The sequence below is a fragment of the Pseudophryne corroboree genome, unplaced genomic scaffold (assembly GCF_028390025.1).
Source record: "Pseudophryne corroboree isolate aPseCor3 unplaced genomic scaffold, aPseCor3.hap2 scaffold_1339, whole genome shotgun sequence".
In the NCBI taxonomy this organism is placed as follows: domain Eukaryota; kingdom Metazoa; phylum Chordata; class Amphibia; order Anura; family Myobatrachidae; genus Pseudophryne; species Pseudophryne corroboree.
In genome coordinates, this window is record NW_026967965.1 from 111,755 (window position 1) to 136,344 (window position 24,590).

General features: G+C 39.5%; 2 non-coding genes across 2 annotated transcripts; both read right to left on the reverse strand.

Moving 5' to 3' along the window:
- Nucleotides 1–812: 812 nt before the first annotated feature.
- On the reverse strand, nucleotides 813–886 carry TRNAN-AUU (transfer RNA asparagine (anticodon AUU)). Its single transcript has one exon. It is a non-coding gene; the product is annotated as a tRNA-Asn (tRNA).
- Nucleotides 887–4,317: 3,431 nt separating this feature from the next.
- TRNAN-AUU (transfer RNA asparagine (anticodon AUU)) lies at nucleotides 4,318–4,391 on the reverse strand. The gene has a single exon. It is a non-coding gene; the product is annotated as a tRNA-Asn (tRNA).
- Between the last annotated feature and the right edge of the window lie 20,199 nt (nucleotides 4,392–24,590).

Here is a 24,590-nt window from a genome sequence, read left to right on the forward strand (position 1 = left end):
GTAATCCAAAACTGGGATTGATATTTTGGCTCTTTTATTTTTACTTAAAGTACAATAACTTTTACCATTTTAATTTGTTTTAATAGTATATTGACAGTATTGTTTTCTTTCAAAAATCCACTTCATTTTCTTTACCCTATTATTAAAATGGTAATTGACAAAAACAAACTACATTGTCACCAGAAGAGCAATACAAAATGTACAAGTGATATATTAAAATCATCTTTCCAGCTTGAATTTCAATGATGCATTGGGGCAACGATTTTGTGAGAAACATCTTCACCCTTAAATAAAGATTTTCTTAATTCCTTACCTGTGTGCTAATTAGATATCACCTTGTTTTCACATTAAACAGACTTCCACATGAGAAAGCAGCAAGGATGCAGTGGCGTTAATGTTTCCTGGTGTCAACCTGTATTATTTCAGTAGACATTGAAATGAGGATGCATCTTGCTGCCTTTCCAATGAAGCAAGTTTAATTTAGTAATAGGTGAAAAACCATCCTTACAAAGGTGTTAATCAGAGACTTGGCTTTGTGGACACTTTTCAGAGAACAAATTTGTTAGCATAAAAATAAAGCCAGAAAATGAAGAGCTGTTTAATCACTCGATTGGATTTTTCTGCCAGCATATTTTTTTTCTCTGCAACCCACTGCTAAATTGTGCTTCCTAGCTGTTTTTTTATAAAATAACTGAATCAAATCTAACTCTGATTACATCAGAGAAGGCCATGTACCCTACACCATAAGAGGGGGTTTGAAATTTTGACTTGTCTACTTAAATATCACCAAAATCTGATCACAAGTTTAATTACGTCCCTGGGTGGGATTGAACCACCAACCTTTCGGTTAATAGCCGAACACACTAACCGATTGCGCCACAGAGACACTTTGCAAAAACTGCATACTGACAAAGGCTAATAAGCATACATCTAGAACGTTTCCTAGAAAAACATTAAAAAATCAATAATCTGGAGAGTTTTTGTAAGATGTTTCTTCCATCAACCAACGAATAAACACATTGGTACTTTCCCATGATGAGTGAGTGCTTCAGGATCTCTTGCACTTACATGTGCAGCAGAGTACTGCAATGGAAGCATGCTGGACCCATAACCCAGAGGTAGGCAGATTGAAACTATCCTTTGCTATATGCATTTTTTTTGTTAATTTAAGTAATCAAAACTGGGATTGATATTTTTGCTCTTTTATTTTTACTTAAAGTACAATAACTTTTACCATTTTAATTTGTTTTAATAGTATATTGACAGTATAGTTTTCTTTCAAAAATCCACTTAATTTTCTTTACCCTGTTATTAAAATGGTAATTGACAAAAAAAACTACATTGTCACCAGAAGAGCAATACAAAATGTACAAGTGATATATTAAAATCATCTTTCCAGCTTGAATTTCAATGATGCATTGGGGCAACAATTTTGTGAGAAACATCTTCACCCTTAAATAAAGATTTTCTTAATTCCTTACCTGTGTGCTAATTAGATATCACCTTGTTTTCACATTAAACAGACTTCCACATGAGAAAGCAGCAAGGATGCAGTGGCGTTAATGTTTCCTGGTGTCAACCTGTATTATTTCAGTAGACATTGAAATGAGGATGCATCTTGCTGCCTTTCCAATGAAGCAAGTTTAATTTAGTAATAGGTGAAAAACCATCCCTACAAAGGTGTTAATCAGAGACTTGGCTTTGTGGACACTTTTCAGAGAACAAATTTGTTAGCATAAAAATAAAGCAAGAAAATTAAGAGCTGTTAAATCAAGCAATTTGATTTTTTTTGCAAGCATATTTCTTTTTCTCTGCAACCCACTGCTAAATTGTGCTTCCTAGATGTTTTTATAAAATCACTGAATCAAATCTAACTCTGATTACATCAGAGAAGGCCAGGTACCCTACACAATAAGAGGGGGTTTGAAATTTTGACTTGTCTACTTAAATATCACCAAAATCTGATCACAAGGTCAATTACGTCCCTGGGTGGGATTGAACCACCAACCTTTTGGTTAATAGCCGTACACACTAACTGATTGCGCCACAGAGACACATTGCAAAAGTATATACTGACAAGGGCTAATAAGCATTCATCTAAAACGTTTCCTAGAAAAACTTTAAAAAGTCAATAATCTGGAGAGTTTTTGTAAGATGTTTCTTCCATCAACCAACGAAGAAACACATTGGTACTTTCCCATGATGAGTGAGTGCTTCAGGATCTCTTGCACTTACATGTGCAGCAGAGTACAGCAATGGAAGCATGCTGGGCCCATAACCCAGAGGTAGGCAGATTGAAACTATCCTCTGCTATATGCTTTTTTTTTGTTAATTAAAGTAATCCAAAACTGGGATTGATATTTTGGCTCTTTTATTTTTACTTAAAGTACAATAACTTTTACCATTTTAATTTGTTTTAATAGTATATTGACAGTATTGTTTTCTTTCAAAAATCCACTTCATTTTCTTTACCCTATTATTAAAATGGTAATTGACAAAAACAAACTACATTGTCACCAGAAGAGCAATACAAAATGTACAAGTGATATATTAAAATCATCTTTCCAGCTTGAATTTCAATGATGCATTGGGGCAACGATTTTGTGAGAAACATCTTCACCCTTAAATAAAGATTTTCTTAATTCCTTACCTGTGTGCTAATTAGATATCACCTTGTTTTCACATTAAACAGACTTCCACATGAGAAAGCAGCAAGGATGCAGTGGCGTTAATGTTTCCTGGTGTCAACCTGTATTATTTCAGTAGACATTGAAATGAGGATACATCTTGCTGCCTTTCCAATGAAGCAAGTTTAATTTAGTAATAGGTGAAAAACCATCCCTACAAAGGTGTTAATCAGAGACTTGGCTTTGTGGACACTTTTCAGAGAACAAATTTGTTAGCATAAAAATAAAGCCAGAAAATGAAGAGCTGTTTAATCACGCAATTTGATTTTTTTGCCAGCATATTTCTTTTTCTCTGCAACCCACTGCTAAATTGTGCTTCCTAGATGTTTTTATAAAATCACTGAATCTAATCTAACTCTGATTACATCAGAGAAGGCCAGGTACCCTACACCATAACAGGGGGTATGAAATTTGACTTGTCTACTTAAAGATCACCAAAATCTGATAACAAGGTCAATTACGTCCCTGGGTGGGATTGAACCACCAACCTTTTGGTTAATAGCCGTACACACTAACTGATTGCGCCACAGAGACACTTTGCAAAAGTATATACTGACAAATGCTAATAAGCATTCATCTAAAACATTTCCTAGAAAAACTTGAAAAAGTCAATAATCTGGAGCGTTTTTGTAAGATGTTTCTTCTATCAACCAACGAAGAAACACATTGGTACTTTCCCATGATGAGTGAGTGCTTCAGGATCTCTTGCACTTACATGTGCAGCAGAGTACAGCAATGGAAGCATGCTGGGCCCATAACCCAGAGGTAGGCAGATTGAAACTATCCTCTGCTATATGCATTTTTTTTTGTTAATTAAAGTAATCCAAAACTGGGATTGATATTTTGGCTCTTTTATTTTTACTTAAAGTACAATAACTTTTACCATTTTAATTTGTTTTAATAGTATATTGACAGTATTGTTTTCTTTCAAAAATCCACTTCATTTTCTTTACCCTATTATTAAAATGGTAATTGACAAAAACAAACTACATTGTCATCAGAAGAGCAATACAAAATGTACAAGTGATATATTAAAATCATCTTTCCAGCTTGAATTTCAATGATGCATTGGGTCAACAAATTTGTGAGAAACATCTTCACCCTTAAATAAAGATTTTCTTAATTCCTTACCTGTGTGCTAATTAGATATCACCTTGTTTTCACATTAAACAGACTTCCACATGAGAAAGCAGCAAGGAAGCAGTGGCGTTAATGTTTCCTGGTGTCAACTTGTATTATTTCAGTAGACATTGAAATGAGGATGCATCTTGCTGCCTTTCCAATGAAGCAAGTTTAATTTAGTAATAGGTGAAAAACCATCCTTACAAAGGTGTTAATCAGAGACTTGGCTTTGTGGACACTTTTCAGAGAACAAATTTGTTAGCATAAAAATAAAGCCAGAAAATGAAGAGCTGTTTAATCACTCGATTGGATTTTTCTGCCAGCATATTTTTTTTCTCTGCAACCCACTGCTAAATTGTGCTTCCTAGCTGTTTTTTTATAAAATAACTGAATCAAATCTAACTCTGATTACATCAGAGAAGGCCATGTACCCTACACCATAAGAGGGGGTTTGAAATTTTGACTTGTCTACTTAAATATCACCAAAATCTGATCACAAGTTTAATTACGTCCCTGGGTGGGATTGAACCACCAACCTTTCGGTTAATAGCCGAACACACTAACCGATTGCGCCACAGAGACACTTTGCAAAAAGTGCATACTGACAAAGGCTAATAAGCATACATCTAGAACGTTTCCTAGAAAAACATTAAAAAATCAATAATCTGGAGAGTTTTTGTAAGATGTTTCTTCCATCAACCAACCAATAAACACATTGGTACTTTCCCATGATGAGTGAGTGCTTCAGGATCTCTTGCACTTACATGTGCAGCAGAGTACTGCAATGGAAGCATGCTGGACCCATAACCCAGAGGTAGGCAGATTGAAACTATCCTGTGCTATATGCATTTTTTTTGTTAATTTAAGTAATCAAAACTGGGATTGATATTTTTGCTCTTTTATTTTTACTTAAAGTACAATAACTTTTACCATTTTAATTTGTTTTAATAGTATATTGACAGTATAGTTTTCTTTCAAAAATCCACTTAATTTTCTTTACCCTGTTATTAAAATGGTAATTGACAAAAAAAACTACATTGTCACCAGAAGAGCAATACAAAATGTACAAGTGATATATTAAAATCATCTTTCCAGCTTGAATTTCAATGATGCATTGGGGCAACAATTTTGTGAGAAACATCTTCACCCTTAAATAAAGATTTTCTTAATTCCTTACCTGTGTGCTAATTAGATATCACCTTGTTTTCACATTAAACAGACTTCCACATGAGAAAGCAGCAAGGATGCAGTGGCGTTAATGTTTCCTGGTGTCAACCTGTATTATTTCAGTAGACATTGAAATGAGGATGCATCTTGCTGCCTTTCCAATGAAGCAAGTTTAATTTAGTAATAGGTGAAAAACCATCCCTACAAAGGTGTTAATCAGAGACTTGGCTTTGTGGACACTTTTCAGAGAACAAATTTGTTAGCATAAAAATAAAGCAAGAAAATTAAGAGCTGTTAAATCAAGCAATTTGATTTTTTTTGCAAGCATATTTCTTTTTCTCTGCAACCCACTGCTAAATTGTGCTTCCTAGATGTTTTTATAAAATCACTGAATCAAATCTAACTCTGATTACATCAGAGAAGGCCAGGTACCCTACACAATAAGAGGGGGTTTGAAATTTTGACTTGTCTACTTAAATATCACCAAAATTTGATCACAAGGTCAATTATGTCCCTGGGTGGGATTGAACCACCAACCTTTTGGTTAATAGCCGTACACACTAACTGATTGCGCCACAGAGACACATTGCAAAAGTATATACTGACAAGGGCTAATAAGCATTCATCTAAAACGTTTCCTAGAAAAACTTTAAAAAGTCAATAATCTGGAGAGTTTTTGTAAGATGTTTCTTCCATCAACCAACGAAGAAACACATTGGTACTTTCCCATGATGAGTGAGTGCTTCAGGATCTCTTGCACTTACATGTGCAGCAGAGTACAGCAATGGAAGCATGCTGGGCCCATAACCCAGAGGTAGGCAGATTGAATCTATCCTCTGCTATATGCTTTTTTTTTGTTAATTAAAGTAATCCAAAACTGGGATTGATATTTTGGCTCTTTTATTTTTACTTAAAGTACAATAACTTTTACCATTTTAATTTGTTTTAATAGTATATTGACAGTATTGTTTTCTTTCAAAAATCCACTTAATTTTCTTTACCCTATTATTAAAATGGTAATTGACAAAAACAAACTACATTGTCACCAGAAGAGCAATACAAAATGTACAAGTGATATATTAAAATCATCTTTCCAGCTTGAATTTCAATGATGCATTGGGGCAACGATTTTGTGAGAAACATCTTCACCCTTAAATAAAGATTTTCTTAATTCCTTACCTGTGTGATAATTAGATATCACCTTGTTTTCGCATTAAACAGACTTCCACATGAGAAAGCAGCAAGGATGCAGTGGCGTTAATGTTTCCTGGTGTCAACTTGTATTATTTCAGTAGACATTGAAATGAGGATGCATCTTGCTGCCTTTCCAATGAAGCAAGTTTAATTTAGTAATAGGTGAAAAACCATCCTTACAAAGGTGTTAATCAGAGACTTGGCTTTGTGGACACTTTTCAGAGAACAAATTTGTTAGCATAAAAATAAAGCCAGAAAATGAAGAGCTGTTTAATCACTCAATTGGATTTTTCTGCCAGCATATTTTTTTTTCTCTGCAAACCACTGCTAAATTGTGCTTCCTAGCTGTTTTTATAAAATCAATGAATCAAATCTAACTCTGATTACATCAGAGAAGGCCAGGTACCCTACACCATAAGAGGCGGTTTGAAATTTTGACTTGTCTACTTAAAGATCACCAAAATCTGATAACAAGATCAATTACATCCCTGGGTGGGATTGAACCACCAACCTTTTAGTTAACAGCCGTAAACACTAACTGATTGCGCCACATAGACACTTTGCGAAATTGCATACTGACAAAGGCTAATAAGCATTCATCTAAAACGTTTCCTAGCAAAACTTTAAAAAGTCAATGATCTGGAGAGTTTTATAAGATGTTTCTTCCATCAACCAACGAAGAAACACATTGGTACTTTCCCATGATGAGTGAGTGCTTCAGGATCTCTTGCACTTACATGTGCAGCAGAGTACAGCAATGGAAGCATGCTGGGCTCATAACCCAGAGGTAGGCAGATTGAAACTATCCTCTGCTGTATGCTTTTTGTTTTTTAATTAAAGTAATCCAAAACTGGGATTGATATTTTGGCTCTTTTATTTTTACTTAAAGTACAATAACTTTTACCATTTTAATTTGTTTTAATAGTATATTGACAGTATTGTTTTCTTTCAAAAATCCACTTAATTTTCTTTACCCTATTATTAAAATGGTAATTGACAAAAACAAACTACATTGTCACCAGAAGAGCAATACAAAATGTACAAGTGATATATTAAAATCATCTTTCCAGCTTGAATTTCAATGATGCATTGGGGCAACGATTTTGTGAGAAACATCTTCACCCTTAAATAAAGATTTTCTTAATTCCTTACCTGTGTGCTAATTAGATATCACCTTGTTTTCGCATTAAACAGACTTCCACATAAGAAAGCAGCAAGGATGCAGTGGCGTTAATGTTTCCTGGTGTCAACTTGTATTATTTCAGTAGACATTGAAATGAGGATGCATCTTGCTGCCTTTCCAATGAAGCAAGTTTAATTTAGTAATAGGTGAAAAACCATCCCTACAAAGGTGTTAATCAGAGACTTGGCTTTGTGGACACTTTTCAGAGAACAAATTTGTTAGCATAAAAATAAAGCCAGAAAATGAAGAGCTGTTTAATCACTCAATTGGATTTTTTTTCCCAGCATATTTTTTTTCTCTGCAACCCATTGCTAAATTGTGCTTCCTAGCTGTTTTTTATAAAATCACTGAATCAAATCTAACTCTGATTACATCAGAGAAGGCCAGGTACCCTACACAATAAGAGGGGGTTTGAAATTTTGACTTGTCTACTTAAATATCACCGAAATCTGATCATAAGGTCAATTACGTTCCTGGGTGGGATTGAACCACCAACCTTTTGGTTAATAGCCTTACACACTAACCAATTGCACCACAGAGACACTTTGCAAAAAGTGCATACTGACAAAGGCTAATAAGCATTCATCAAGAACGTTTCCTAGAAAAATTTTAAAAGTCAATAATCTGGAGAGTTTTTGTAAAATGTTTCTTCCATCAACCAACGAATAAACACATTGGTACTTTCCCATGATGAGTGAGTGCTTCAGGATCTCTTGCACTTACATGTGCAGCAGAGTACTGCAATGGAAGCATGCTGGACCCATAACCCAGAGGTAGGCAGATTGAAACTATCCTTTGCTATATGCATTTTTTTTTGTTAATTTAAGTAATCAAAACTGGGATTGATATTTTTGCTCTTTTATTTTTACTTAAAGTACAATAACTTTTACCATTTTAATTTGTTTTAATAGTATATTGACAGTATAGTTTTCTTTCAAAAATCCACTTAATTTTCTTTACCCTATTATTAAAATGGTAATTGACAAAAAAAACTACATTGTCACCAGAAGAGCAATACAAAATGTACAAGTGATATATTAAAATCATCTTTCCAGCTTGAATTTCAATGATGCATTGGGGCAACAATTTTGTGAGAAACATCTTCACCCTTAAATAAAGATTTTCGTAATTCCTTACCTGTGTGCTAATTAGATATCACCTTGTTTTCACATTAAACAGACTTCCACATGAGAAAGCAGCAAGGATGCAGTGGCGTTAATGTTTCCTGGTTTCAACCTGTATTATTTCAGTAGACATTGAAATGAGGATGCATCTTGCTGCCTTTCCAATGAAGCAAGTTTAATTTAGTAATAGGTGAAAAACCATCCCTACAAAGGTGTTAATCAGAGACTTGGCTTTGTGGACACTTTTCAGAGAACAAATTTGTTAGCATAAAAATAAAGCCAGAAAATGAAGAGCTGTTTAATCACGCAATTTGATTTTTTTGCCAGCATATTTCTTTTTCTCTGCAACCCACTGCTAAATTGTGCTTCCTAGATGTTTTTATAAAATCACTGAATCAAATCTAACTCTGATTACATCTGAGAAGGCCAGGTACCCTACACAATAACAGGGGGTATGAAATTTGACTTGTCTACTTAAAGATCACCAAAATCTGATAACAAGGTCAATTACGTCCCTGGGTGGGATTGAACCACCAACCTTTTGGTTAATAGCCGTACACACTAACTGATTGCGCCACAGAGACACTTTGCAAAAGTACATCCTGACAAATGCTAATAAGCATTCATCTAAAACGTTTCCTAGAAAAACTTAAAAAAGTCAATAATCTGGAGAGTTTTTGTAAGATGTTTCTTCTATCAACCAACGAAGAAACACATTGGTACTTTCCCATGATGAGTGAGTGCTTCAGGATCTCTTGCACTTACATGTGCAGCAGAGTACAGCAATGGAAGCATGCTGGGCCCATAACCCAGAGGTAGGCAGATTGAAACTATCCTCTGCTATATGCATTTTTTTTTTGTTAATTAAAGTAATCCAAAACTGGGATTGATATTTTGGCTCTTTTATTTTTACCTAAAGTACAATAACTTTTACCATTTTAATTTGTTTTAATAGTATATTGACAGTATTGTTTTCTTTCAAAAATCCACTTCATTTTCTTTACCCTATTATTAAAATGGTAATTGACAAAAACAAACTACATTGTCAGCAGAAGATCAATACAAAATGTACAAGTGATATATTAAAATCATCTTTCCAGCTTGAATTTCAATGATGCATTGGGGCAACGATTTTGTGAGAAACATCTTCACCCTTAAATAAAGATTTTCTTAATTCATTACCTGTGTGCTAATTAGATATCACCTTGTTTTCACATTAAACAGACTTCCACATGAGAAAGCAGCAAGGATGCAGTGGCGTTAATGTTTCCTGGTTTCAACCTGTATTATTTCAGTAGACATTGAAATGAGGATGCATCTTGCTGCCTTTCCAATGAAGCAAGTTTAATTTAGTAATAGGTGAAAAACCATCCCTACAAAGGTGTTAATCAGAGACTTGGCTTTGTGGACACTTTTCAGAGAACAAATTTGTTAGCATAAAAATAAAGCCAGAAAATGAAGAGCTGTTTAATCACGCAATTAGATTTTTTTGCCAGCATATTTCTTTTTCTCTGCAACCCACTGCTAAATTGTGCTTCCTAGATGTTTTTATAAAATCACTGAATCAAATCTAACTCTGATTACATCTGAGAAGGCCAGGTACCCTACACAATAACAGGGGGTATGAAATTTGACTTGTCTACTTAAAGATCACCAAAATCTGATAACAAGGTCAATTACGTCCCTGGGTGGGATTGAACCACCAACCTTTTGGTTAATAGCCGTACACACTAACTGATTGCGCCACAGAGACACTTTGCAAAAGTACATCCTGACAAATGCTAATAAGCATTCATCTAAAACGTTTCCTAGAAAAACTTAAAAAAGTCAATAATCTGGAGAGTTTTTGTAAGATGTTTCTTCTATCAACCAACGAAGAAACACATTGGTACTTTCCCATGATGAGTGAGTGCTTCAGGATCTCTTGCACTTACATGTGCAGCAGAGTACAGCAATGGAAGCTTGCTGGGCCCATAACCCAGAGGTAGGCAGATTGAAACTATCCTCTGCTATATGCATTTTTTTTTTGTTAATTAAAGTAATCCAAAACTGGGATTGATATTTTGGCTCTTTTATTTTTACCTAAAGTACAATAACTTTTACCATTTTAATTTGTTTTAATAGTATATTGACAGTATTGTTTTCTTTCAAAAATCCACTTCATTTTCTTTACCCTATTATTAAAATGGTAATTGACAAAAACAAACTACATTGTCAGCAGAAGATCAATACAAAATGTACAAGTGATATATTAAAATCATCTTTCCAGCTTGAATTTCAATGATGCATTGGGGCAACGATTTTGTGAGAAACATCTTCACCCTTAAATAAAGATTTTCTTAATTCATTACCTGTGTGCTAATTAGATATCACCTTGTTTTCACATTAAACAGACTTCCACATGAGAAAGCAGCAAGGATGCAGTGGCGTTAATGTTTCCTGGTTTCAACCTGTATTATTTCAGTAGACATTGAAATGAGGATGCATCTTGCTGCCTTTCCAATGAAGCAAGTTTAATTTAGTAATAGGTGAAAAACCATCCCTACAAAGGTGTTAATCAGAGACTTGGCTTTGTGGACACTTTTCAGAGAACAAATTTGTTAGCATAAAAATAAAGCCAGAAAATGAAGAGCTGTTTAATCACGCAATTAGATTTTTTTGCCAGCATATTTCTTTTTCTCTGCAACCCACTGCTAAATTGTGCTTCCTAGATGTTTTTATAAAATCACTGAATCAAATCTAACTCTGATTACATCTGAGAAGGCCAGGTACCCTACACAATAACAGGGGGTATGAAATTTGACTTGTCTACTTAAAGATCACCAAAATCTGATAACAAGGTCAATTACGTCCCTGGGTGGGATTGAACCACCAACCTTTTGGTTAATAGCCGTACACACTAACTGATTGCGCCACAGAGACACTTTGCAAAAGTACATCCTGACAAATGCTAATAAGCATTCATCTAAAACGTTTCCTAGAAAAACTTAAAAAAGTCAATAATCTGGAGAGTTTTTGTAAGATGTTTCTTCTATCAACCAACGAAGAAACACATTGGTACTTTCCCATGATGAGTGAGTGCTTCAGGATCTCTTGCACTTACATGTGCAGCAGAGTACAGCAATGGAAGCTTGCTGGGCCCATAACCCAGAGGTAGGCAGATTGAAACTATCCTCTGCTATATGCATTTTTTTTTTGTTAATTAAAGTAATCCAAAACTGGGATTGATATTTTGGCTCTTTTATTTTTACCTAAAGTACAATAACTTTTACCATTTTAATTTGTTTTAATAGTATATTGACAGTATTGTTTTCTTTCAAAAATCCACTTCATTTTCTTTACCCTATTATTAAAATGGTAATTGACAAAAACAAACTACATTGTCAGCAGAAGAGCAATACAAAATGTACAAGTGATATATTAAAATCATCTTTCCAGCTTGAATTTCAATGATGCATTGGGGCAACGATTTTGTGAGAAACATCTTCACCCTTAAATAAAGATTTTCTTAATTCATTACCTGTGTGCTAATTAGATATCACCTTGTTTTCACATTAAACAGACTTCCACATGAGAAAGCAGCAAGGATGCAGTGGCGTTAATGTTTCCTGGTGTCAACCTGTATTATTTCAGTAGACATTGAAATGAGGATGCATCTTGCTGCCTTTCCAATGAAGCAAGTTTAATTTAGTAATAGGTGAAAAACCATCCCTACAAAGGTGTTAATCAGAGACTTTGCTTTGTGGACACTTTTCAGAGAACAAATTTGTTAGCATAAAAATAAAGCCAGAAAACGAAGAGCTGTTTAATCACTCAATTGAATTTTTCTGCCAGCATATTTCTTTTTCTCTGCAACCCACTGCTAAATTGTGCTTCCTAGCTGTTTTTATAAAATCACTGAATCAAATCTAACTCTGATTACATCAGAGAAGGCCAGGTACCCTACACCATAACAAAGGGTTTGAAATTTTGACTTGTCTACTTAAAGATCACCAAAATCTAATAACAAGGTCAATTACGTACCTGGGTGGGATTGAACCACCAACCTTTTGGTTAATAGCCCTACACACTAACTGATTGCGCCACAGAGACACATTGCAAAAGTATATACTGACAAGGGCTAATAAGCATTCATCTAAAACGTTTCCTAGAAAAACTTTAAAAAGTCAATAATCTGGAGAGTTTTTGTAAGATGTTTCTTCCATCAACCAACGAAGAAACACATTGGTACTTTCCCATGATGAGTGAGTGCTTCAGGATCTCTTGCACTTACATGTGCAGCAGAGTACAGCAATGGAAGCATGCTGGGCCCATAACCCAGAGGTAGGCAGATTGAAACTATCCTCTGCTATATGCATTTTTTTTTGTTAATTAAAGTAATCCAAAACTGGGATTGATATTTTGGCTCTTTTATTTTTACTTAAAGTACAATAACTTTTACCATTTTAATTTGTTTTAATAGTATATTGACAGTATTGTTTTCTTTCAAAAATCCACTTCATTTTCTTTACCCTATTATTAAAATGGTAATTGACAAAAACAAACTACATTGTCACCAGAAGAGCAATACAAAATGTACAAGTGATATATTAAAATCATCTTTCCAGCTTGAATTTCAATGATGCATTGGGGCAACGATTTTGTGAGAAACATCTTCACCCTTAAATAAAGATTTTCTTAATTCCTTACCTGTGTGATAATTAGATATCACCTTGTTTTCGCATTAAACAGACTTCCACATGAGAAAGCAGCAAGGATGCAGTGGCGTTAATGTTTCCTGGTGTCAACTTGTATTATTTCAGTAGACATTGAAATGAGGATGCATCTTGCTGCCTTTCCAATGAAGCAAGTTTAATTTAGTAATAGGTGAAAAACCATCCTTACAAAGGTGTTAATCAGAGACTTGGCTTTGTGGACACTTTTCAGAGAACAAATTTGTTAGCATAAAAATAAAGCCAGAAAATGAAGAGCTGTTTAATCACTCAATTGGATTTTTCTGCCAGCATATTTTTTTTCTCTGCAAACCACTGCTAAATTGTGCTTCCTAGCTGTTTTTATAAAATCAATGAATCAAATCTAACTCTGATTACATCAGAGAAGGCCAGGTACCCTACACCATAAGAGGGGGTTTGAAATTTTGACTTGTCTACTTAAAGATCACCAAAATCTGATAACAAGATCAATTACATCCTTGGGTGGGATTGAACCACCAACCTTTTAGTTAATAGCCGTACACACTAACTGATTGGGCCACAGAGACACTTTGCGAAAGTGCATACTAACAAAGGCTAATAAACATTCATCTAAAACGTTTCCTAGAAAAACTTTAAAAAGTCAATAATCTGGAGAGTTTTTGTAAGATGTTTCTTCCATCAACCAACGAAGAAACACATTGGTACTTTCCCATGATGAGTGAGTGCTTCAGGATCTCTTGCACTTACATGTGCAGCAGAGTACAGCAATGGAAGCATGCTGGGCTCATAACCCAGAGGTAGGCAGATTGAAACTATCCTCTGCTGTATGCTTTTTTTTTTTAATTAAAGTAATCCAAAACTGGGATTGATATTTTGGCTCTTTTATTTTTACTTAAAGTACAATAACTTTTACCATTTTAATTTGTTTTAATAGTATATTGACAGTATTGTTTTCTTTCAAAAATCCACTTCATTTTCTTTACCCTATTATTAAAATGGTAATTGACAAAAACAAACTACATTGTCACCAGAAGAGCAATACAAAATGTACAAGTGATATATTAAAATCATCTTTCCAGCTTGAATTTCAATGATGCATTGGGGCAACGATTTTGTGAGAAACATCTTCACCCTTAAATAAAGATTTTCTTAATTCCTTACCTGTGTGCTAATTAGATATCACCTTGTTTTCGCATTAAACAGACTTCCACATGAGAAAGCAGCAAGGATGCAGTGGCGTTAATGTTTCCTGGTGTCAACTTGTATTATTTCAGTAGACATTGAAATGAGGATGCATCTTGCTGCCTTTCCAATGAAGCAAGTTTAATTTAGTAATAGGTGAAAAACCATCCCTACAAAGGTGTTAATCAGAGACTTGGCTTTGTGGACACTTTTCAGAGAACAAATTTGTTAGCATAAAAATAAAGCCAGAAAATGAAGAGCTGTTTAATCACTCAATTGGATTTTTTTTGCCAGCATATTTTTTTTCTCTGCAACCCACTGCTAAATTGTGCTTCCTAGCTGTTTTTTATAAAATCACTGAATCAAATCTAACTCTGATTACATCAGAGAAGGCCAGGTACCCTACACAATAAGAGGGGGTTTGAAATTTTGACTTGTCTACTTAAATATCACCAAAATCTGATCACAAGGTCAATTACGTTCCTGGGTGGGATTGAACCACAAACCTTTTGGTTAATAGCCTTACACACTAACCAATTGCACCACAGAGACACTTTGCAAAAAGTGCATACTGACAAAGGCTAATAAGCATTCATCAAGAACGTTTCCTAGAAAAACTTTAAAAAGTCAATAATCTGGAGAGTTTTTGTAAGATGTTTCTTCCATCAACCAATGAAGAAACACATTGGTACTTTCCCATGATGAGTGAGTGCTTCAGGATCTCTTGCACTTACATGTGCAGCAGAGTACTGCAATGGAAACATGCTGGGCCCATAACCCAGAGATAGGCAGATTGAAACTATCCTTTGCTAATTCTGCACCACCAAATTCAAGGTATGTGCAAAACATGGGACGTGCTGGAATTTGCCCATATTTAATGCACACACAATATTGCTGGCGTTGTCCGATGCCACAAATCCACAGGAGAGTCCAATTGGGGTAAGCCCTTCCGCGATGATCTTCCTCAGTTGCCGTAAGAGGTTTTCAGCTGTGTGCGTATTCTGGAAACCGGTGATACAAAGCGTAGCCTGCCTAGGAAAGAGTTGGCGTTTGCGAGATGCTGCTACTGGTGCCGCCGCTGCTGTTCTTGCGGCGGGAGTCCATACATCTACCCAGTGGGCTGTCACAGTCATATAGTCCTGACCCTGCCCTGCTCCACTTGTCCACATGTCCGTGGTTAAGTGGACATTGGGTACAACTGCATTTTTTAGGACACTGGTGAGTCTTTTTCTGACGTCCGTGTACATTCTCGGTATCGCCTGCCTAGAGAAGTGGAACCTAGATGGTATTTGGTAAACGGGGGCACACTACCTCAAGAAATTGTCTAGTTCCCTGTGAACTAACGGCGGATACCGGACGCACGTCTAACACCAACATAGTTGTCAAGGCCTCAGTTATCCGCTTTGCAACAGGATGACTGCTGTGATATTTCATCTTCCTCGCAAAGGACTGTTGGACAGTCAATTGCTTGGTGGAAGTAGTAAAAGTGGGCTTACGACTTCCCCTCTGGGATGACCATCGACTCCCAGCAGCAACAACAGCAGCGCCAGCAGCAGTAGGCGTTACACGCAAGGATGCATCGGAGGAATACCAGGCAGGAGAGGACTCGTCAGAATTGCCAGTGACATGGCCTGCAGGACTATTGGCATTCCTGGGGAAGGAGGAAATTGACACTGAGGGAGTTGGTGGGGTGGTTTGCGTGAGCTTGGTTACAAGAGGAAGGGATTTACTGGTCAGTGGACTGCTTCCGCTGTCGCCCAAAGTTTTTGAACTTGTCACTGACTTATTATGAATGCGCTGCAGGTGACGTATAAGGGAGGATGTTCCGAGGTGGTTAACGTCCTTACCCCTACTTATTACAGCTTGACAAAGGCAACACACGGCTTGACACCTGTTGTCCGCATTTCTGTTGAAATACTTCCACACCGAAGAGCTGATTTTTTTGGTATTTTCACCAGGCATGTCAATGGCCATATTCCTCCCACGGACAACAGGTGTCTCCCCGGGTGCCTGACTTAAACAAACCACCTCACCATCAGAATCCTCCTGGTCAATTTCCTCGCCAGCGCCAGCAACACCCATATCCTCCTCATCCTGGTGTACTTCAACACTGACATCTTCAGTCTGACTATCAGGAACTGGACTGCGGGTGCTCCTTCCAGCACTTGCAGGGGGCGTGCAAATGGTGGAAGGCGCATGCTCTTCACGTCCAGTGTTGGGAAGGTCAGGCATCGCAACCGACACAATTGGACTCTCCTTGTGGATTTGGGATTTCGAAGAACGCACAGTTCTTTGCTGTGCTTTTGCCAGCTTGAGTCTTTTCATTTTTCTAGCGAGAGGCTGAGTGCTTCCATCCTCATGTGAAGCTGAACCACTAGCCATGAACATAGGCCAGGGCCTCAGCCGTTCCTTGCCACTCCGTGTGGTAAATGGCATATTGGCAAGTTTACGCTTCTCCTCCGACAATTTTATTTTAGATTTTTGAGTCCTTTTTTTACTGATATTTGGTGTTTTGGATTTTACATGCTCTGTACTATGACATTGGGCATCGGCCTTGGCAGACAACGTTGCTGGCATTTCATCGTCTCGGCCATGACTAGTGGCAGCAGCTTCAGCACGAGGTGGAAGTCGATCTTGATCTTTCCCTATTTTTGGAACCTCAACATTTTTTTTCTCCATATTTTAATAGGCACAACTAAAAGGCACCTCAGGTAAACAATGGAGATGGATGGATACTAGTATACTTATGGATGACGAGCGACTGCCGACACAGAGGTAGCTACAGCCGTGGACTACCGTACTGTGTCTGCTGCTAATATAGACTGGATGATAATGAGATAAAATTAAAATATATATATATCACACTAGTACTGCAGCCGGACAGGTATATATTATGTAATGACGGACCTGCTGGACACTGTCTGTCAGCACTGCAGACTCCTAAAGTAAGCTACTAGTATCAAGAAGATAGAAAAAAAAAAAAACCACGGGTAGGTGGTATACAATTATGGATGGACGAGCGACTGCCGACACAGAGGTAACTACAGCCGTGGACTACCGTACTGTGTCTGCTGCTAATATAGACTGGATGATAATGAGATAAAATGAAAATATATATATATCACACTAGTACTGCAGCCGGACAGGTATATATTATGTAATGACGGACCAGCTGGACACTGTCTGTCAGCACTGCAGACTCCTAAAGTAAGCTACTAGTATCAAGAAGATAGAAAAAAAAAACCCACGGGTAGGTGGTATACAATTATGGATGGACGAGCGACTGCCGACACAGAGGTAGCTACAGCCGTGGACTACCGTACTGTGTCTGCTGCTAATATAGACTGGATGATAATGAGATAAAATTAAAATATATATATATCACACTAGTACTGCAGCCGGACAGGTATATATTATGCAATGACGGACCTGCTGGACACTGTCTGTCAGCACTGCAGACTCCTAAAGTAAGCTACTAGTATCAAGAAGATAGAAAAAAAAAAAAAACACGGGTAGGTGGTATACAATTATGGATGGACGAGCGACTGCCGACACAGAGGTAGCTACAGCCGTGGACTACCGTACTGTGTCTGCTGCTAATATAGACTGGATGATAATGAGATAAAATTAAAATATATATCACACTAGTACTGCAGCCGGACAGGTATATATATTATGTAATGACGGACCTGCTGGACACTGTCTGTCAGCACTGCAGACTCCTAAAGTAAGCTACTAGTATCAAGAAGATAGAAAAAAAAAAACCACGGGTAGGTGGTATACAATTATGGATGGACGAGCGACTGCCGACACAGAGGTAGCTACAGCCGTGGACTACCGTACTGTGTCTGCTGCTAATATAGACTGGATGATAATGAGATAAAATTAAAATATATATATATTATATATCACACTAGTACTGCAGCCGGACAGGTATATATTATGTAATGACGGACCTGCTGGACACTGTCTGTCAGACTCAGCACTGCAGACTCCTAAAGTAAGCTACTAGTATCAAGAAGATAGAAAAAAAAAACCCACGGGTAGGTGGTATACAATTATGGATGGACGAGCGACTGCCGACACAGAGGTAGCTACAGCCGTGGACTACCGTACTGTGTCTGCTGCTAATATAGACTGGATGATAATGAGATAAAATTAAAATATATATATATATCACACTAGTACTGCAGCCGGACAGGTATATATTATGTAATGACGGACCTGCTGGACACTGTCTGCAGAATGCGTTTATAAAAACACCACACGACGAGTATTTAACTTTTTCAGGCAGACAATCACAATATACTGGTGGTCAGCAGACAATCACAATACTGGTGGTCAGTGGTCACTGGTCAGTCACACTGGCAGTGGCACTCTGGCAGCAAAAGTGTGCACTGTACTTAAAATATGTACTCCTGCTATAACTGCTCCCCAGTCTCCCCCACAATTAAGCTGTGTGAGCAGTGAGCACTCAGCACAGTCAGATAATGATATACAGTATTACATATAATGCAGCACACTGGGCTGAGCACAGATATGGTATGTGACTGTGTCACACTGTGTATCGTTTTTTTTCAGGCAGAGAACGGATTAATTAAACTGGTGGTCACTGGTCACACTATCAGCAGCAAGTAGTACTCCTCCTAATAATATGCTCCCCAAAATTTGTGTCTCTCTCTAGTACTCTAGTCTAAACGGAGAGGACGCCAGCCACGCCCTCTCCCTATCAATCTCAATGCACGTGTGAAAATGGCGGCGACGCGCGGCTCCTTATATAGAATCCGAGTCTCGCGATAGAATACGAGCCTCGCGAGAATCCGACAGCGGGATGATGACGTTCGGGCGCGCTCGGGTTAACCGAGCAAGGCGGGAAGATCCGAGTCGCTCGGCCCCGTGTAAAAAAACCTGAAGTTCGGGCGGGTTCGGATTCTGAGGAACCGAACCCGCTCATCTCTACCCTCTATACAGTACACTGACCTCTATATACCTGCTAGTACATCCCTGATGCCTATATTCCCTAAGCTAAATCCCAGACGCCTCTATTCCCTACGCTACATCCCTGACGCCTCTATTCCCTATGCTAACATCCCTGACGCCTCTATACCCTACGCTACATCCCTGATGCCTCTATTCCCTACGCTACATTCCTGATGCCTCTATACCCTACGCTACATCCCTGACGCCTCTATACAGTACAATGCATTACTGATCCCTCTAGACCATACATCCTCATTACATCAGAGAGATAGTGAAACACTGGAAAAAATAAGAATTTACTTACCGATAATTCTATTTCTCATAGTCCGTAGTGGATGCTGGGGACTCCGTAAGGACCATGGGGAATAGCGGCTCCGCAGGAGACTGGGCACATCTAAAGAAAGCTTTAGGACTAGCTGGTGTGCACTGGCTCCTCCCCCTATGACCCTCCTCCAAGCCTCAGTTAGGATATGTGCCCGGACGAGCGTACACAATAAGGAAGGATTTTGAATCCCGGGTAAGACTCATACCAGCCACACCGATCACACCGTATAACTTGTGATCTGAACCCAGTTAACAGTATGATAACAGAGGAGCCTCTGAAAAGATGGCTCCCAACAATAATAACCCGATTTTTGTAACAATAACTATGTACAAGTATTGCAGACAATCCGCACTTGGGATGGGCGCCCAGCATCCACTACGGACTATGAGAAATAGAATTATCGGTAAGTAAATTCTTATTTTCTCTAACGTCCTAAGTGGATGCTGGGGACTCCGTAAGGACCATGGGGATTATACCAAAGCTCCCAAACGGGCGGGAGAGTGCAGATGACTCTGCAGCACCGAATGAGAGAACTCCAGGTCCTCCTCAGCCAGGGTATCAAATTTGTAGAATTTAGCAAACGTGTTTGCCCCTGACCAAGTAGCTGCTCGGCAAAGTTGTAAAGCCGAGACCCCTCGGGCAGCCGCCCAAGATGAGCCCACTTTCCTTGTGGAACGGGCTTTTACAGATTTTAGCTGTGGCAGGCCTGCCACAGAATGTGCAAGCTGAATTGCACTACAATCCAACGAGCAATAGTCTGCTTAGAAGCAGAAACACCCAGCATGTTGGGTGCATACAGGATAAACAGCGAGTCAGATTTCCTGACTCCAGCCGTCCTGGAAACATCTTTTTCAGGGCCCTGACAACATCCAGCAACCTGGATTCCTCCAAGTCCCTAGTAGCCGCAGGCACCACAATAGGTTGGTTCAGGTGAAAACGCTGGAACCACCTTAGGGAGAAACTGAGGACGAGTCCTCAATTCCGCCCTGTCCGAATGGAAAATCAGATAAGGGCTTTCACAGGATAAAGCGCCAATTCTGACACGCGCCTGGCCGAGGCCAGGGCCAACAGCATGACCACTTTCCATGTGAGATATTTTAACTCCACAGATTTAAGTGGTTCAAACCAATGTGACTTTTGGAACCCAAGCTACATTGAGATCCCAAATTGCCACTGGAGGCACAAAAGGAGGCTGTATATGCAGTACCCCTTTTACAAACGTCTAAACTTCAGGGACTGAAGCTAGTTCTTTTTTGGAAGAAAATTGACAGGGCCGAAATCTGAACCTTAATGGACCCCAATTTCAGGCCCATAAACACTCCTGTTTGCAGGAAATGTAGGAATCGACCCAGTTGAATTTCCTCCGTCGGGCCTCACTACGCAACATATTTTCGCCAATTGCGGTGATAATGTTTTTTGCGGTTACATCCTTCCTGGCTATTGATCAGGATAGGGATGACTTCATCCGGAATGCCTTTTTTCCTTCAGGATCCGGTGTTCAACCGCCATGCCGTCAAACGCAGCCGCGGTAAGTCTTGGAACAGACAGGGTCCTTGCTGGAGCAGGTCCCTTCTTAGAGGTAGAGGCCACGGATCCTCCGCGAGCATCTCTTGAAGTTCCGGTTACCAAGTCCTTCTTGGCCAATCCGGAGCCACGAATATAGTGCTTTCTCCTCTCCATCTTATCAATCTCAGTACCTTGGGTATGAGAGGCAGAGGAGGGAACACATATACTGACTGGTACACCCACGGTGTTACCAGAGCATCTACAACTATTGCCTGAGGGTCTCTTGACCTGGCGCAATACCTGTCGAGTTTTTTAATCATGTGGACGACTTCTGGGTGAAGTCCCCACTCTCCCGGGTGGAGGTCGTGCTGAGGAAGTCTGCTTCCCAGTTGTCCACTCCCGGAATGAATACTATTGACAGTGCTATCACATGATTTTCCGCCCAGCGAAGAATCCTTGCAGCTTCTGCCATTGCCCTCCTGCTTCTTGTGCCACCCTGTCTGTTTACGTGGGTGACTGCCATGATGTTGTCCGACTGGATCAACACCGGCTGACCTTGAAGCAGAGGTCTTGCTAAGCTTAGAGCATTGTAAATGGCCCTTAGCTTCAGGATATTTATGTGAAGTGATGTATCGCGGCTTGACCCTAAGCCCTGGATATTCCTTCCCTGTGTGACTGCTCCCCAGCCTCGCAGTCCTGAATGCCGAATCTGCGGCCCTCTAGAAGATGAGCACTCTGCAACCACCACAGGATGGATACCCTTGTCCTTGGTGACAGGGTTATCCGCTGATGCATCTGAAAATGCGACCCGGACCATTTGTCCAGTAGGTTCCACTGGAAAGTTCTTGCGTGGAATCTAATGAATGGGATTGCTTCGTATGAAGCCATCATTTTTTTCCCAGAACCCTTGTGCATTGATGCACTGAGACTTGGTTCGGTTTTAGGAGGTTCCTGATTAGCTCGGATAACTCCCTGGCTTTCTCTTCCGGGAGAAACACCTTTTTTCTGGACTGTGTCCAGGATCATCCCTAGGAAACAGAAGACAAGTCGTCGGAACCAGCTGCGATTTTGGAATATTGAGAATCCAATCGTGCTGCCGCAACACTACCTGAGATAGTGCTACACCGACCTCCAACTGTTCCCTGGATCTTACCCTTATCAGGGAATCGTCCAAGTAAGGGATAACTAAAATTCCCTTCCTTCGAAGGGATATCATTTCGTCCATTACCTTGGTAAAGACCCGGGGTGCCGTGGACCATCCCTACGGCAGCGTCTGAACTGATAGTGACAGTTCTGTACCATAACCTGAGGTACCCTTGGTGAGAAGGGTACATTTTGACATGAAGTACCCACGGTGCCGTGGACAGACCAGACGGCAACGTCTGGAATTGGTAATGACAGTCCTGTACCACACCCTTGAGGTACTTTGAACTTGAACTTTTTTATATAAATGTTCAAGGATTTTAAATTTAAATTTAGAATGGGTCTCACCGAACCATCTGGTTTCGGTACCACAACATTGTGGAATAGTAACCCCGTCCCTGTTGAAGGAGGGGTACCTTGATTATCACCTGCTGGGAATACAGCTTGTGAATGGCTTCCAAAACTGCCTCCCTGTCAGAGGGAGACGTCGGTAAAGCCAACTTTTGGAAACGGCGAGGGGGAGACGTCTCGAATTCCAATATGTACCCCTGAGATATTACCTGAAGGATCCAGGGGTCTACTTGCGAGTGAGCCCACTGCGCACTGATATTCATTGAGAACGGGCCCCCACCGTGCCTGAGCTTGTATAGCCCTAGCGTCATACTGAGGGCTTGGCAGAGGCGGGAAAGGGTTTCTGTTCCTGGGAACTGGCTGATCTCTGCAGCCTTTTTCCTCTCCGTCTGTCACGAGCAGAAAAGAGGAACCTTTTGTCCGCTTGCCAACAAAGGACTGCGCCTGATAATACGGCGTCTTATTTTGAGAGGCGACCTGGGGTACAAACGTGGATTTCCCAGCTGTTGCCGTGGCCACCAGGTCTAAAGGACCGACCCCAAATGTCCCCTTTCAAAGGCAATACTTCCAAATGCCGTTTGGAATCCGCATCACCTGACCATTTTACTGGTAGAATTGGACAACGCACTTATACTTGATGCCAGTCGGCAATTATTCCGCTGTGCATCATGCATATATAGAAATGCATCTTTTAAATGCTCTATAGGCAATAATATACTATCCTTATCTAGGATATCAATATTTCCAGTCAGGGAATCCGACCATGCCAACCCAGCACTGCACCTCCAGGCTGAGGCGATAGCTGGTCGCAGTATAACACCAGTATGTGTGTAAATACATTTTTGGATACCCTCCTGCTTTCTATCAGCAGGATCCTTAAGGGCGGCCATCTCATGAGAGGGTAGAGCCCTTGTTCTTACAAGCGTGTGAGCGCCTTATCCCCCCTAGGGGGTGTTTCCCAACGCACCCTAACCTCTGGCGGGAAAGGGTATGCAGCCAATACTTTTTAAGAAATTATCAAGTGTTATCGGGGGGAAACCCACGCATCATCACACACCTCATTTTATTTTTCAGATTTAGGAAAACTACAGGTAGTTTTTCCCCCACCGAACATAATACCCCTTTTTGGTGGTACTCGTATTATCAGAAATGTATAAAAACATTTTCCATTGTATCAATCATGTAACGTGTGGCCCTACTGGAAATCACGGTTGTCTCTTCACCGTCGACACAGGAGTCAGTATCCGTGTCGGCGTCTGTATCTACCATCTGAGGTAACGGCCGCTTTAGAGCCCCTGACGGCCTATGAGACGTCTGGACAGGCACAAGCTGAGTAGCCGGCTGTCTCATGTCAACCACTGTTTTTATATAGAGCTGACACTGTCATGTAATTTTCAACAGTACATCCACTCAGGTGTCGACCCCCTAGGGGGTGACATCACTGTTACAGACACTCTGCTCCGTCTCAACATCATTTTTCTCCTCATATATGTCGACACAAACGTACCGACACACAGCACACACACAGGGAATGCTCTGATAGAGGACAGGACCCCACTAGCCCTTTGGGGAGACAGAGAGAGAGTATGCCAGCACACACCAGAGCGCTATATATATACAGGGATAACCTTATATAAGTGTTTTTCCCCTTATAGCTGCTGTATGTTTTAATACTGCGCCTAATTAGTGCCCCCCTCTCTTTTTTAACCCTTTCTGTAGTGTAGTGACTGCAGGGGAGAGCCAGGGGAGCTTCCCTTCAACTGAGCTGTGAGGGAAAATGGCGCCAGTGTGCTGAGGAGATAGGCTCCGCCCCCTTTCCGGCGGCCTTATCTCCCGTTTTTTTGTATATTTTGGCAGGGGTTAAATGCATCCATATAGCCCAGGAGCTATATGTGATGTATTTTTTGCCATGTAAGGTATTTCTGTCGTGTT